At 43.9% G+C, this 13,991-nt stretch overlaps 2 long non-coding RNA genes across 2 annotated transcripts in view; one reads left to right on the forward strand and one right to left on the reverse strand.

Annotated features, from left to right (window-relative positions):
- LOC132446133 (uncharacterized) overlaps nt 1-110 on the reverse strand; it is a 2,233-nt gene extending 2,123 nt beyond the window's left edge. Inside the window, exon 1 of the long non-coding RNA XR_009522780.1 lies at nt 97-110. This is a non-coding gene — a long non-coding RNA (uncharacterized LOC132446133). The remainder of the gene's footprint in view (nt 1-96) is intronic.
- Nucleotides 1-13,991, forward strand: part of LOC132446476 (uncharacterized) — a 365,756-nt gene that overhangs the window by 114,552 nt on the left and 237,213 nt on the right. The gene's annotated exons all lie outside the window — the stretch shown is intronic.

A 13,991-nucleotide genomic window follows, 5' to 3' on the forward strand; every position in this document is an offset into this window, starting at 1 on the left:
GAAAAGACAAGAGAGAAATAGAGGGGAAATCTACGGTAAAGAGAGCCATGCTTCACAGTGTGTGGACGTGAGGACCGTTTGGTACATTGCACCTACCTCTTGTTGGCCATATCCTCGCCTGCATGGTAGAGAGACATAGAGAGAGACATGAGAATATATCCAGCATGGACATATGAGAGAGAGAATGAGATAACGGGAGAAATGGGAGATGGAGACACAACTATAATGTTTGATTTAGGATTATATTGGAATTGGATAAAAAGGTCATTGCACACTGCAGGATATTAATAAAATAAGTAAGTAGATTGAAGGAAAGTAGTACCAACGGTCCAAGATGCAAAGTGGGGGACAAAGAAGTAAGGAATAACACTGGTATAGATGAATAGAGAGAGACAGTGCTGAGGAGAGTTAGAGACAAGGAGGAGAGATAGGGGGGTTTAGGGAGTGAGAGAAACATAAAGAGGGGCTGAGTTAACTCAGACCCATATCCAACATTTAAAAAATCATAGGACAGGTAAAAAAAATAATCAACTAAAGTAACAAATCATAGGATTCAAATGTTGAATGAAACACCAGATATTTATCTTCACTCAGTGCCTGAAGAAGCATCCTATTTATATGTAATATATACATTTATGATTCTATTAAAAACCATTCACCCATAGGAGAACACATTACATTCAGAGTAGTTTAAATAAATAGCATTTCAGCAAGGAAACATTTGGGATCTATATTAATGGTTAGGTTACATAGTAACAGGAACATATAGGGCCCTATTTTAACGGTCTGAAACGCAAGTGAGAAGCGGCAAGCGCAAGTAGCTTTGTGGGCGGTTCTATGGCGACGTCGCTATTTTTCCGCCACGAAAAATGACTCTTTCGCCCGGCGCAAATCTAAAAAGGTTTGGTCTGAAGTAGCCTAATTACCCGTAGGTGTGGTTTGGGCGTAACGTGCGTAACGAACGGCGTAACGATGTTTGTTAAATTATAGAGCAAAGATACCCCTAGTGGAAACGAGGAAAATGTTACATTATTTATTGTTATTAGTTGTATAGGCAAGGATACAATTCATTGAACATCTGGAAAATCATAAAAAAAGAATAAATTTTCAAGGAATAAGATAAATATCTAATATGAACACATTCATGAATTCATCCTCAATTCACCATGGGATCAAAACATGCCGTTTTTTAGGATTTACATTTAGCTGTTCCTCAGTTGTATCAATGTATTGTCTTATTTATTCTGTTTTGTATGAGCAAATAAAATCTCATCAATCATATGACTGTCCAAGTTCTTCATTTTCAGTTAATAGAACAATGCCAATCCTTACTTTAACATATGTGAAAATAAAAATATGCATTCATCACTGCTTTTAGACGTGTTTCCAATGGCTTTGTGAGAGAACGGGCACCGTTCAATGAAATCAAAGCCAAAACTGATTGAGCACCGTTTATAAACAACACTTCCGGGTTTTGTCCGTTGGCTTGTGTCGATACGTCAAGTGTCGATACGTCATCAGTAAGCGCAGAACCCCGAGCCGATCTGGCAGCCGAACACATATGGTACTCACACCGGCATATTGCTGGGCCCTTGGGCCGTTCTATTACTAAAAATCAACATTTGATTGGCTGATTACAAACGTCAGTCAAATGTATTATCCAATGGGAGGTTGCAGCTTCAGCGAAAAAGGCTAGCAATACTTTTAGTGCTGGCACCGCCGGTCCATCTAACCCAGCTGTGACACGTTATTCAGCTGAGCTCAGCCTTACAAAAAATTAGGAATTATGTTGTGCTGAAAAAAATATGGAATTAAGATGCGTTCAAACACAAATTAATATATGTTTGAAAAAGAAAAAAATATATTATTTGGATTTTGACAGGGCCAGCAGAGAAGGCCCTGCTGGCCCTGTCGGCCCATCACTGATCATATCGCACACAACAACTGGATCATGTTGACAGCAGCATACGTGGTGCCTACGGGGCCGCACCCCGCCCCCACTTCGGGCACTCAGACCACATCTCTTTGTTCCTATATCCTGCATACAGACAAAGGCTGAAACAGACAAACCTTGTGACTAAACAAGTCAAACTCTGGACACCAGACACTGAGAGCATCCTGCAGGACTGTTTTGCTCAGACAGACTGGGATGTGTTTAAAGCTGCAGCCACACTGGAGGACTCTTCTGTCAGCCTACAGGACTATGCTGAGTATGTGACTGGGTATATTAGCACTTGTGTTGACAATATCGTGCCCACCATACAAGTCAAGAGGTTTCCCAACCAGGAGCCCTGGATTAGCAGTCAGGTACGCCACATGCTGCGTGCTCGCTCTATTGCATTTAAATCAGGCAATGAGACGGAGTACAAAGCTGCGAAGTATGCTCTGGAAAAAGCCATCAGAGCAGCCAAAAGGCAGTACAGAGTGAAGCTGGATGGCTTCTATTCCACTGCTGACTCCGGGCGGATGTGGCAAGGCCTGCAGCACATCACTGACTACAGGACCACCACCAGCACCATCAGCTCCACAGACAGCTTGCCGGATGAGCTCAACCCCTTCTACACCCGCTTCGAGACCTCCAGCCCCACCACAGAGAGGAGGCCCTCACACACCAGGAGCACCCTCCCCCTCTCCCCCCCACCAACCGTCTCATCAGGACAGGTACACAGAGTCCTTAGGAACATCAACCCTCGCACGGCAGCCGGACCAGATAACATCCCTGGGCGAGCTCTCAGAGCATGCAACGAGCTGGCTGATGTTCTCACATCCATCTTCAACCTTTCCATCAGCCTTTGCACAGTTCCCTCCTGTTTCAAGACCACAACCATCATCCCTGTTCCAAAGAAGAGCCCACCAAGCTGCCTGAATGACTATAGACCAATAGCACTCACTCTAATCATTATGAAGTGCTTTGAGAGAGTGGTGCTGACCCACATTCAGAGCAGCATACCAGACACCCTGGACCCCCTGCAATATGCCTACCGGCCCAACAGGTCCACCTCTGATGCTGTCGCTGCTGTTCTCCACTATTCCCTCTCCCATCTGGAAAATAAAGACTCCTACATCAGGACGCTCTTTGTGGATTACAGCTCCGCTTACAATACAGTCATCCCCCACAAACTCACCGACAAACTGTCTACACTAGGTCTGCACCCCACCATCTGTGACTGGCTCCAGGACTCTCTGACTGGCAGGCCCCAATCTGTCAGGATTGGAAATAGGACTTCAGCCAGCATCATCACAAACATTGGCACGCCACAGGGCTGCGTGCTCAGCCCCATCCTCTACACCCTGTTCACTCATGACTGTGTCGCCTCCCACATAGACAACAACATCCTGAAGTTTACGGACGACACCGCAGTGATAGGACGCATCACGGGCGGGGATGAAGCGGCCTGCAGGAGGGAGGTGGCCAGTCTGGTGTCATGGTGTGAGGACAATAACCTCACCCTCAACAAGGACAAGACCAAGGAGATGATAGTGGACTTGAAGTCCTCATCGGCCACTGTTTATCGGGGAGCTTGAAGTAGAGAGGGTGAGCAGCTTCAAGTACCTCGGCGTCCACATCAGCGACGACCTCACTTGGACACTCAACACCACACAGCTGGTTAAGAAATCCCAACAGCGGCTGTACTTCTTGAGGAGGCTGAGGAAGTTTGGCATGTCGCCTGAGATCCTCAGAAACTTCTACAGCTGCATTGTTGAGAGCATCTTGACCGGCTGTATCACCGTCTGGTACGGCAGCACTTCCGCTTTGGACCGCAGACGACTGCAAAGAGTGGTAAAGACTGCAGAGAAGATCATCAGAACCCCACTGCCCTCTCTGCAGACCATCTACCACCGCAGAGCCCACAGGAGAGCTGCCTCCATACTCAAGGACCCCACCCACCCCCAGCATGGACTGTTTACACTTCTACCCTCACGACGGAGGTACAGAAGTATGAAGTCCAAAACATCAAGACTAAAGAACTCTTTCTTCCCCACTGCCCTCAGACTCCTTAACAACAGATAGGAGTCTGTTGTTAAGGAGTATTCTACCTCAGGACTGCCGCAGCTGTTTACATTATGCTCACACACTTTGGCTTTGCACCATTCTGTTTTATTGATTTATTTATTTTAACTTAACTTAAATGTATTATTTCTTCTATCTATCTTGTAAAAAACATTGGCATTCAGTCTGTGGAAACAAAGGAAGAATTTCATTGCACAACCGAGAACGTCTCATTTGTGCATATGACAATAAACACTTTGAATTGAATTGAATTGAACTGCATCTGTGGCGGTGCCGCGACCCACTTCAAAAAGTGGACTTGTTAGTCCAGCAGGAACTTTCACAAATGTTCTTTCTAAATCAAGCCAACTGATTGTGGATTATCAGTTCCATGTGAAATCTGCCACCTGTGCTGGCACTGCTGGATGTGTTCTTTCTTGCGTGAAGTCTGATTATTGGCTCCATGTAATCCATTGCATCATGCAGATGTCCTTCAATAAGCCAATAAAAAGAGAGCCTTCCTTACTACCTCTTCACACATTTCCAGACACAGCTCAATAGAGAGTGAAAGAGTCCAGCAATGTTCTTGCGCTGCGTTCTCCTGTGTGGCCTGCACGCCCTCGCCCTGGCAGGTCCACTTACCAAGCCTTCAACTGACTCCAATGTGAAGATTGAGCGCGGCTCCTGTCCGTCCTTCTGGAATGAATTTGACACAAACTGCTACAAATATATTGGTAGACAATTGACCTGGGCCCAAGCTGAGCGTCACTGCCAATCTTTGGACGCACACCTGGTCTCCATCCATAGCTCCGAAGAAGCGCAATTCATTACCGCGCTGGTAGAGAACTCTGACCCGGACAAAGGGCACCACTGGATAGGATTCAGTGATGTGCATGACGAAGGCTTCTGGATGTGGAGCGATGGGTCCCCAAGTGACTCTGCTTTTTGGTACCAGAACGAGCCAAACAACCACTCTGGAACTGAACATTGTGCCATTAATACATTTTGGGCGCAGAAGGGTTGGAATGATGAGCAGTGCTACTTGACTTATTCTTCTGTTTGTAAACTTCGTAAAACCTGTCCATAGGGTCTACGACGGTTTATTTGACCAATAACAATAAAAATATGGCCAATCAAAGAACTGTATCTTTCATGTTTGATTTACTGAGGTTTCTTTACAAACATGAGGTGGATTAAACTGAATGTTTTCCGATTTTCATTTATAATATTGTTATACCATTTATTTTGAACATTATTTATCTTTGACAGTGGGGCTTAAAATAGATTACTATTACTAAGGTAGTATTTTAGCCGTCGGAAATGTTAATTCCCTTATGTGAATGAGGAGTAGAAAGTCGGCACTTCACACCATTTGAGTGGGCGTGTTGATTACGCTTCGGTCTGCATTTGCATGTCATTGAGTGGCACCCTAAAATCAGCCTGTTGCCTTTTGTTCACTGAATGGTTCAAACATATTTAAATCTTGGCACTGCTTTGCAGAGTCATTCAAGGTGAACACTAAATTATAGGACTTATCATAACCCTAAAAGTACAAATCAAACAATAAATTACAAAACATGAGTTCACAGCTACACAGGTCAAGCATGTGTCACGACCACCTGGCTCAAAGCAGCTGTGACATGAAAATGGGATACCACACTATAGCTAAAGGTTCAATGATAAATATGTTTATTCTACCATTGATAGAATAAAGACAGTACTGTAAAAAGAAAAGGTGTAGTGCAAAGTATTTCAAGGAGGGATCAAACCAAAAGGTGTAAAACGCGTCATGTTTTTGGAGCAGCTGGCAACATGCTGGAAATAGTAGCCAGCAGAGTAACCACCAGGTACAAGGGAGCAGCGAGACAAAGAGACCCGGCGTCTATTAGCCCAGATCTTCTAACAGGGACATCCATTAGTCCCTGCACCAATGGCACACTCCATGCTCGGCAGATTAAGAAACAGCAGGACAGAACAAAGGTGCTGGGCTCCACCAAGCATCAGACAAGTGGTGCTACTTGGAATGACCAGCAGGGTCTTAACACATACAACCGCGTTGTCTGATTACAGTATAATTCAATTTTTCCAACCTACCAGCTCTCGTTGTGAAGACTATTCACCGCGCCATTCGTTTCAATGGGAATCGCGACGGTCCATATACTTTCAACATTTACATATTTGTAATTTTAAATTCGTCCCAGCCTTTATAACACAGATACTCTAGGGGCAGGCATCTCCAAATCGCGGACCGCGGTCCGGGTCCGGACCAAGTGACGGTCCTATCCGGACCCATGACCAATTTAAAATAATTTAAAAAAAAAGAAGAAAAGTGCAGCATAAAAACAGCAAAAAGCAATGATCTTCACAGAGCGAAGATCATGCACTCACCGAACTCCCCCCCTCCCTCCGTCTGTCACGGCATGTGCGTAATATGCCGTGCACGTCACTCAGAAAATAGCCAATCAAATTTTTGGTTTACCGGAAGAGCGATTTGGAATGAGAAAACGGCTTGCTCGAAAATAAGGAAAGTTGACCCCGAAAACAGACATTTTAAAGATGAATGGACTGACCAATACTTGTTCATTTTCCCGCAAGGCAGTACAAAACCTTTGTTGTGTTGAAACCTGGTAGTGATAAAAAGCGGGAATATTAAGCGGCATTACGAATCCAAACACAGATCCTTCGAGGAAAAGTATCCCCAGAAGCCAGAAGTGTGGAAAATATCCGAGCTGAGAGCTCAGTATGAGAGGTCTACGCGTGTCTTCACACACTAATTTAAAGGCCAACAACGTGCAAATTAATGCTCACTTAAGATTGCATGGATTTTGGGGCAAAATAAAAAATAATTCAGTGGCACGACTGTTGTGAATGATTGCTTGAACGCCGCTGCCGAGAGGTTACTTGAAGGTAAACAAAGGGATGAATTGTGTGAAAAAATAAAGCAAATCCCAATATGAGCTGCAACGACAACCTGAAAATCCAAAATGTTATCAGATGACGCACTGTCACAGCTTCATGCGGCTGTTCAGAGTGCCCCACCCTTAGCCATTGATGAGTCTTCAGATGTAACGGATAATGCCTAGCTTTTGGTTTATGTGCGATTGTTTCATCAAGACAAGAAAGAGATCTGTGAGGACCTGTTGGGTCTAACACCACTTGAGTCACTGTTTTGCTTATTTGAAATAGGCCTAATGCACTTTGTGTTTATTTGAAGAGTAGGCCTAGTGTTCCTGTTCTGCTTACTTCACATGTAGGCCTTATGCACTTTTTATGTTTACTTGAATTGCAGGCCTAATGTACCTGTTTTGTTTATTTGAAATGTTAATATGCGTTACTTTGTCTTACTAGTTTTTCATGGTTAAAAGTAAGCTATTTGGAAATTGAAAATAAAAACATCTGAAATTATAAGGTAATATGCCGTGTTGATTGTATTTGACAAAAGAAGGCTATTAGGACGTGGTAGGTTCGGACCTTTCTTGGAAGGAATTTTTAGTAACTGGACCTTGTTCAATTTTAATTGAAGACCCCTGCTCTAGGGTCTATAGTCGCAGACATGGCGCAACAGCGCCTCCTTTTGGTTCTGAACGGTTAACTACAGTTACTTGCAATCATACATATATCAAACAGATATCAACATTACTCCTGAGCACTTTTGCGTAAGGAAAGGAGATAGTGGTATCCCATAATCCTTTACGGCGGCAATATTTAAAGCAACATGCCACCGACGAAGTCTACCGACACTAAGCGAAGACGCAATTGATAATAATGGATACCAATTCCAGAAACATAATTATTTGAATATAAATGAATTCATTTATTGCTCGTTAGTAAGCACATAAAGTACACCATAAGAAAATGCCAACTTCACATTTAAGAAAGACTACTGGGGGCAGTTTATTTCAACACCAACATAAGTTTAGCATCTTTTTTTTTCACATGTGAATTGGAATTCAAGTGGCCTAAAATATTCCGGTTGGTCAAGTCCAACCTAAGTGATTCTCACTGTTGGCGGTAACCTGATTGAAATCAATACGACAAGAACGCATGGATCAAAGAGCGCTTGCTTTAGTTCATCTTCGGAAAATTGTAGTTTCAAACTAGAAACAATAGAGGTCAGCACAACCACCGTCTAACCCAATTTTAAGCAGTGCTGTATTTTCCTATGTTCGAAAGGAAGCATCTTTTCATCTCTCCTTGACCCAATGACGTTTTCCTCAAAGGTTAAGGATAGGAGGCATAAAGGTTGGGAAATTCGACTATTTGTAGAGGCCCCTGGCAGTAGCTTTTTGAATATCCCACTGAAAATGTAAGTGGGATATTCAAAAAGCTACCGCCAGGTGTCAGCATGCGTCAGCTCTGTATAAAAATATATATTTTTGGATTTGTTTTGGGTGAAACCCCGCCCCCTGGTGGCGGAGTTGTTCACTGCAGTAGTTAAGCTACTTTGTCTGTGTCCCGGCTCATTTTGTATCTGTATTTGTATTTCATAACAAACTTATTTCTGCATTCAAAGAACAGAATTCCCTGCAGGGTTCCTTATGATTTAAGTTCATTCACTACAAAATTGGTTTGTTTGTGTGTCTGTGTCTGTGTCTGTGTGTGTGTGTGTGTGTGTGTGTGTGTGTGTGTGCGTGTGCGTGTGCTCGCTTTTGTGTGCACTATACAGGAAATGTTATTAGCTTTGGAGCGGGCTCTGAGACACTCAATAAACCACTGCGTATCTCTTTCTCTCTTTCTCTCGCTCTCTCGCTCTCTTGCTCTCTTGCTCTCTTGCTCTCTCGCTCCATTCACTCCTTCCCTCGACATCTCCCCACCCTTCCCCTCCCTCCATCCTGCTTCTCTTTCACACTGAAAGACGGTACATCCCCATCCAATCATATCTTTCTGCAAGTCCTCCTCCCTGGAGTCTACTTTTAAATGTTTTCCTTTCTACTGCTCTTTTGATATCGCTCTTTTTTTCTCTCATTCAAGACAAGTCTTTCAGTCAATATCCAACAAACTTTCTCTTCTTTCCTGTATGCACAATTTATTAATTTGAGAGCATTGAAACAAGCAGTGCTTCACACGAAGCAACCCACCAAGCGGAGACAGCGACGCTGACTATTGTGAAACCCTGCACACTACTCGTTATTAATAGCAGCCGGTCTTCCCCTCCCCTGTCCTATATCATAACACAAACACAAACACGACGCATCACAAGCTGTCAGTGTCAGAGGGGGAGCTTCTACAGGGTGTGTGTGTATGTGCGTGTGTGTACCTGTGTGTGTCAGGGATTAAAACTAACAACGTCCCGGGGATGTAATTAATTGTCATCGGGTGGATCAATATTCTCTCTCGGGTCGACCTCGGGACGAAGAGATTTTTGTGGGCCCTGACTTAATTTTTCTGTTCAAGTTTTCAACACTTTCTGCATGTATAATATGAAAAGGTAAATGGAAAAAGGACTGAGCTTCGTTCAATTCAATCAATACAACTCAGTAAATGCAGTCACTAATGGTGGAGTACTGGCAGAAGGTCAAGTAGACCACATTTCTGTGACTAAGGGTGTACTTACGATTCGGGACGATTCCGGGTAGGTAGTAAAAAAAGTTAGTTTTAACCCCTGGTGTGTGTGTGTGTGTGTGTGTGTGTGTGTGTGTGTGTGTGTGGGCAGATGTAGAAAAAGCTGTTACAGGCGGATGCTGTTCATCGACTTCAACTCGGCCTTCAACACAGTCATCCCTCAACACCCGGTGAATAAAATCAAAAATTCAAAATCCTCACTTTGCAAGTGGCTACTGCATTTTCTGACCAACAGACCACAGGCAGTGAGAGCTGGAAAAAAATCCTCAGAGATGTCCATCATGAAAGGAGGTCCCCAAGCGGTCCCCAAGCGGTGTGTCCTGAGCCTGCTGTTGTACACTCTGATGACTCATGATGGCTGTGCCAGAGAAAGCTCAAACCACATCATCAAATTCGCAGACGACACAACTGTAGTGGGCCTCATGGGTGCTATTGAGAGCCTCCTTACCGGAAGCCTCTCAGTCTGGTACTGCAGCTGCCCTGCTGCGGACAAGAAGGCACTACAGAGGGTGGTGAGGGCAGCAGAGAAGATCACCAGATCAGCCCAACCATCAATCCAGGACCTGTGCCCGTCCCGCTGCCACAAGAGAGCAACCAGCACCCTCATCAAAGACGCCTCCCACTCAGCACACAAACTGGTCACCCTCCTACCTTTTGGCAAGCGCTACCGCAGCATGCGGTCGCAGGAGTACCAGACTCAGCAACAGCTTTTTGCCACAGGCCATCAGACTGCTTAACTACCTCCAGAACATTCTGTGAACTTTCTAACTATGCTCTTCATATGCAAAATAACTTATTTGCACAATTCAGACATTAGATATATCCACCGGCTGGATCCTTCACGGCCCAACGTATCCCAAGATTCATTGCGCGTTGGATTTTTCCAGAAATGGCGTCGGATAGAGCGGAAGCGGCAGTTGCAGCAAATTACATATTTAATGACAAAACTATGTAAAAACACTTTTTTATGATAAAATAAAGTTGGGACTACCGGTATTTTAAATTTGTATACATATAGCGTTAAACTAATTAACGTTACATTTATCATAATTATTATATAGCTGCTCCATATTTCTCCTCCGCCGTCCGGTTTGAACCGCAGCTGTCAGGGTTGCTAGGTGACAGGAGCGGCGCGTCGTCACGCAAGGTAAAGGGTGTTAACGGCTTGTGACGCAAACCTGAAATGCTCCGTAGGCCAGACCGTCTCATTTAAAAACGTTTGTTCGGCCTTTGGTCCGGCCTTCAGGTTCTACGAAGGCCACACCTTCATAGACCGCGTCCTTCGTAGGATGCGTCCCCTGAATTGAGACACAGCCAAAGTTATAATGTTGTGTTGATTGATGACCGACATCAACAATCGTTTGAGAATGAGGAATGAGGAGCTGAGTCTGACTGACTCAGCTGAGAACCGTGCATTCCATGATTAAATTCACGACAGCCAATCAGCGTTCAAACGGCCAACCGTTCCCTGCAGTGCAGTCCGGAGTGAACCGCAGCATGGAGGAGAAAGTGATTGTTGCCGTTTGCGACTCCCGGAGCTCTATATATAATATAATATAATATATAATATCACGGTCAAAAGCTGTGTGCGCCTCCGGATGGCTGTAGCGGGGGGAGCTCTCGTGGAGACAGGGCTTTGCAGGGTTTGTTGTAGTTACCGGCGTTGCTGTGGTTGTCTAATTAATACTTCATTTACTGCCTCTTCCGTGGTCATTACAATATTATGAAAAGACTGTGTCGGAGAACGTTCTCCGACGTCTTTCCCTTTTCCACAACAAGTAAAGGGACATGCAATGGTGGTTCTCGGCCATGGTTGAGAATGAATTGGCATGAAGCACCGTTGGCGGGCAAAAGATGTGGCGCCACGAATTCGCCAGATAAAACTTGCGAAGCGATGATGATTTGTCATGCGGCAATACTTGGGCGACAACGCGAACAGGCGACAAGACTATTTGCGTTCTTTCGGTGTAAACGCAAAAAGGGTTTTTTTGGGATAAAAAAAGTGGTCAGCAAAATAAAGAATATGTTGCAGTCTTGTAAATACTTAATCACGTTTTACTCATTCTTGCATGCAGGTGTCTTCCTTCATAAACAAATAAAAACATTTGGGAGTATGCAAATTATTCTAAAGAGGTCTACTCTCCATGCGCAGCCCCGCCTACCAAGAAAGTGACGAACGCAGTGACGAACAGGGGATTCTTCCCCCTCGGATTCACACAAGCAAGGCAGGGAAATTGCCGCCAGTGGCAGTATAAAAAAGCCTAATGTGTGTGCACTGTATAGGAAATGTTATCAGCTTTAGATGCAGACTCTGGGACACTCAATAAACCACTGTGTCTCTCTCAGCGTATTCACTTCTTCCCTCTCCATCTCCCCACCCTTCCCCTCCCTCCATCCTGCTTCTCTTTCAAACTGAAATACGGTACATCAACATCCAATCATATCTTTCTGCAAGTCCTCCTCCCTGGAGTCTACTTTTAAATGTTTACTTTCTTTACTGTTCTTTTGGTATCGCTCTTTTTTTATCCAGTTCTCTCATTCAAGACAAGTCTTTCAGTCTTGTCCAACCAACTTTCTCTTCTTTCCTTTATGCACAATTTATTACTTTTAGATCACTGAGTGTCACACAGAACCATCATAAGCTGAAGAATTTGCTGCTATCTTCACAAAAAAATGGTACGAAATACGAGATATCATTCAATCCTCACACAAAGCCACTCACAAAGCAGAGATAGCGACGGTGACTCTCATGAAACTCTGCACACTCCACGTTATTAATAGCAGCCGGTCTTCCCCTCCCCTGTCCTACATCATACAACAAACATCTTAACACCAACACGACGCATCACAAGCTGTCAGTGTCAGAGGGGGAGCTTCTACAAGGTGTGTGCGTGTGTGTGTAGGCAGATGTGCGTGTTCCCATGGAGGCTGGGTAGAGATGTTAACCAGAAATAACTACTACTTGAATGGATCCTACTTTCCCTCTCAGGGCCATTTCAGATCTATCACTTTTCTACTTCACTATCAACTAACACTTTTCAACACTTCAAAAATTTCAAAAAACCTATGCTTGATCAATGTTTATTAATATGCTTATACATACTGTATGTATATGTTTAGCGGACCAATATTTTTCCACCAAGTGTAATTAGCCATTGCAACCATTTTTCAAATATACCCATTAGTGACATCACAAATGGGAGTTTCCACCAAGTATTAATGGTGGCGGACTAAGAGGTGGTATGGTCCACTGGGTAAGCTGGTAGGTTGATCGGTTTATGGGTGGATTCACACCTGCCTGGTTTGGTTCGAACTAAACCAAAGAAACCCCTTGTGCAGACCTTTTGGGCTGGTGTGAATACAAACCATCAAACTCTGGTACGGACCAAACAGCCTGTCCGAGACCAAGCCGGAGAGGTGGTCTCGGTTCGCTTCCAAACTAACCCTGGTGCGGGTCGCTTGAGATGTGAAAGCGACTGCACCTCGGTTCGATCCAGCTCTTAAAATCATACGCCTCTTTAGATGTAGCAGGCTCCTGTTGCCGCGTACATTATGGGAAATATTGTTTGATTAGCGGTAACTCAAGATAAGAAGCACATGCTTATCGAGTTTGATTGGTCCACAGATCAATGTATATCACGCTGGATATCCATTATTGTTTAATTTCTCTTTTCGTTCAGTCTTTCAATCATTTGTCCAATGATTGAACGATCTTTGACCACATGGCTTTGTTTACAAATTCTGGGACTGTTGCGAAAATTGCAATGTGAAAAGGAACCGCACCAAACCGAAAAGCAAACATTGTATTTGGTCCGGCAGCGAACTAAAGGACTTTCCTTGTGTGAATACACCCTATAATATGTATGGTTGAAAAAGTGACACCAACGGGTGGAAGCATATTAATTTCTTATGGTAGAATTTCTTTGTTCTATGATCAGGAAAAATTGAACTAAAAGGCACACTTTGGTAGGCAAAGTTACAGGAAAATGTTTAAGAATAGAATCGTCTTTGTCCTGTGTGCAGTGCTAGTGGCAAGTCACCCTATTGTTACCCACAAGATCTCAGTGACTCTTACATATCGTCACTTTAAATCCCGTGACTGTATTTCTTGAATAGAGATATAGTAACTGGGGCTAAAGCTAACATTTAATCAGGAAAACCATATTCCCCTTCTATTCATCATCAATCTACATCTGGGTTCTTAACTGTCTAGAATATCAATGCAGGCCCAACTTCATTGTCTCTCAACCAATGGACCTCCAATACAGTTGGTATGAACATACATTTCCTCGTTCAGGCTCGTCTGTGGTTTTCATTGCCACTCATTGCAGATGTCAGCAAGCTTCTAACTCTTGTCATTATTCAGCTTAGTCATCGCCGCAAGCATGTCATTCAAGGCCTTTATTAGAGGTGCCTAATACATTGGACCACACTGAAA

This window comes from Gadus macrocephalus, chromosome 18 (genome assembly GCF_031168955.1).
Source record: "Gadus macrocephalus chromosome 18, ASM3116895v1".
Taxonomy (NCBI): domain Eukaryota; kingdom Metazoa; phylum Chordata; class Actinopteri; order Gadiformes; family Gadidae; genus Gadus; species Gadus macrocephalus.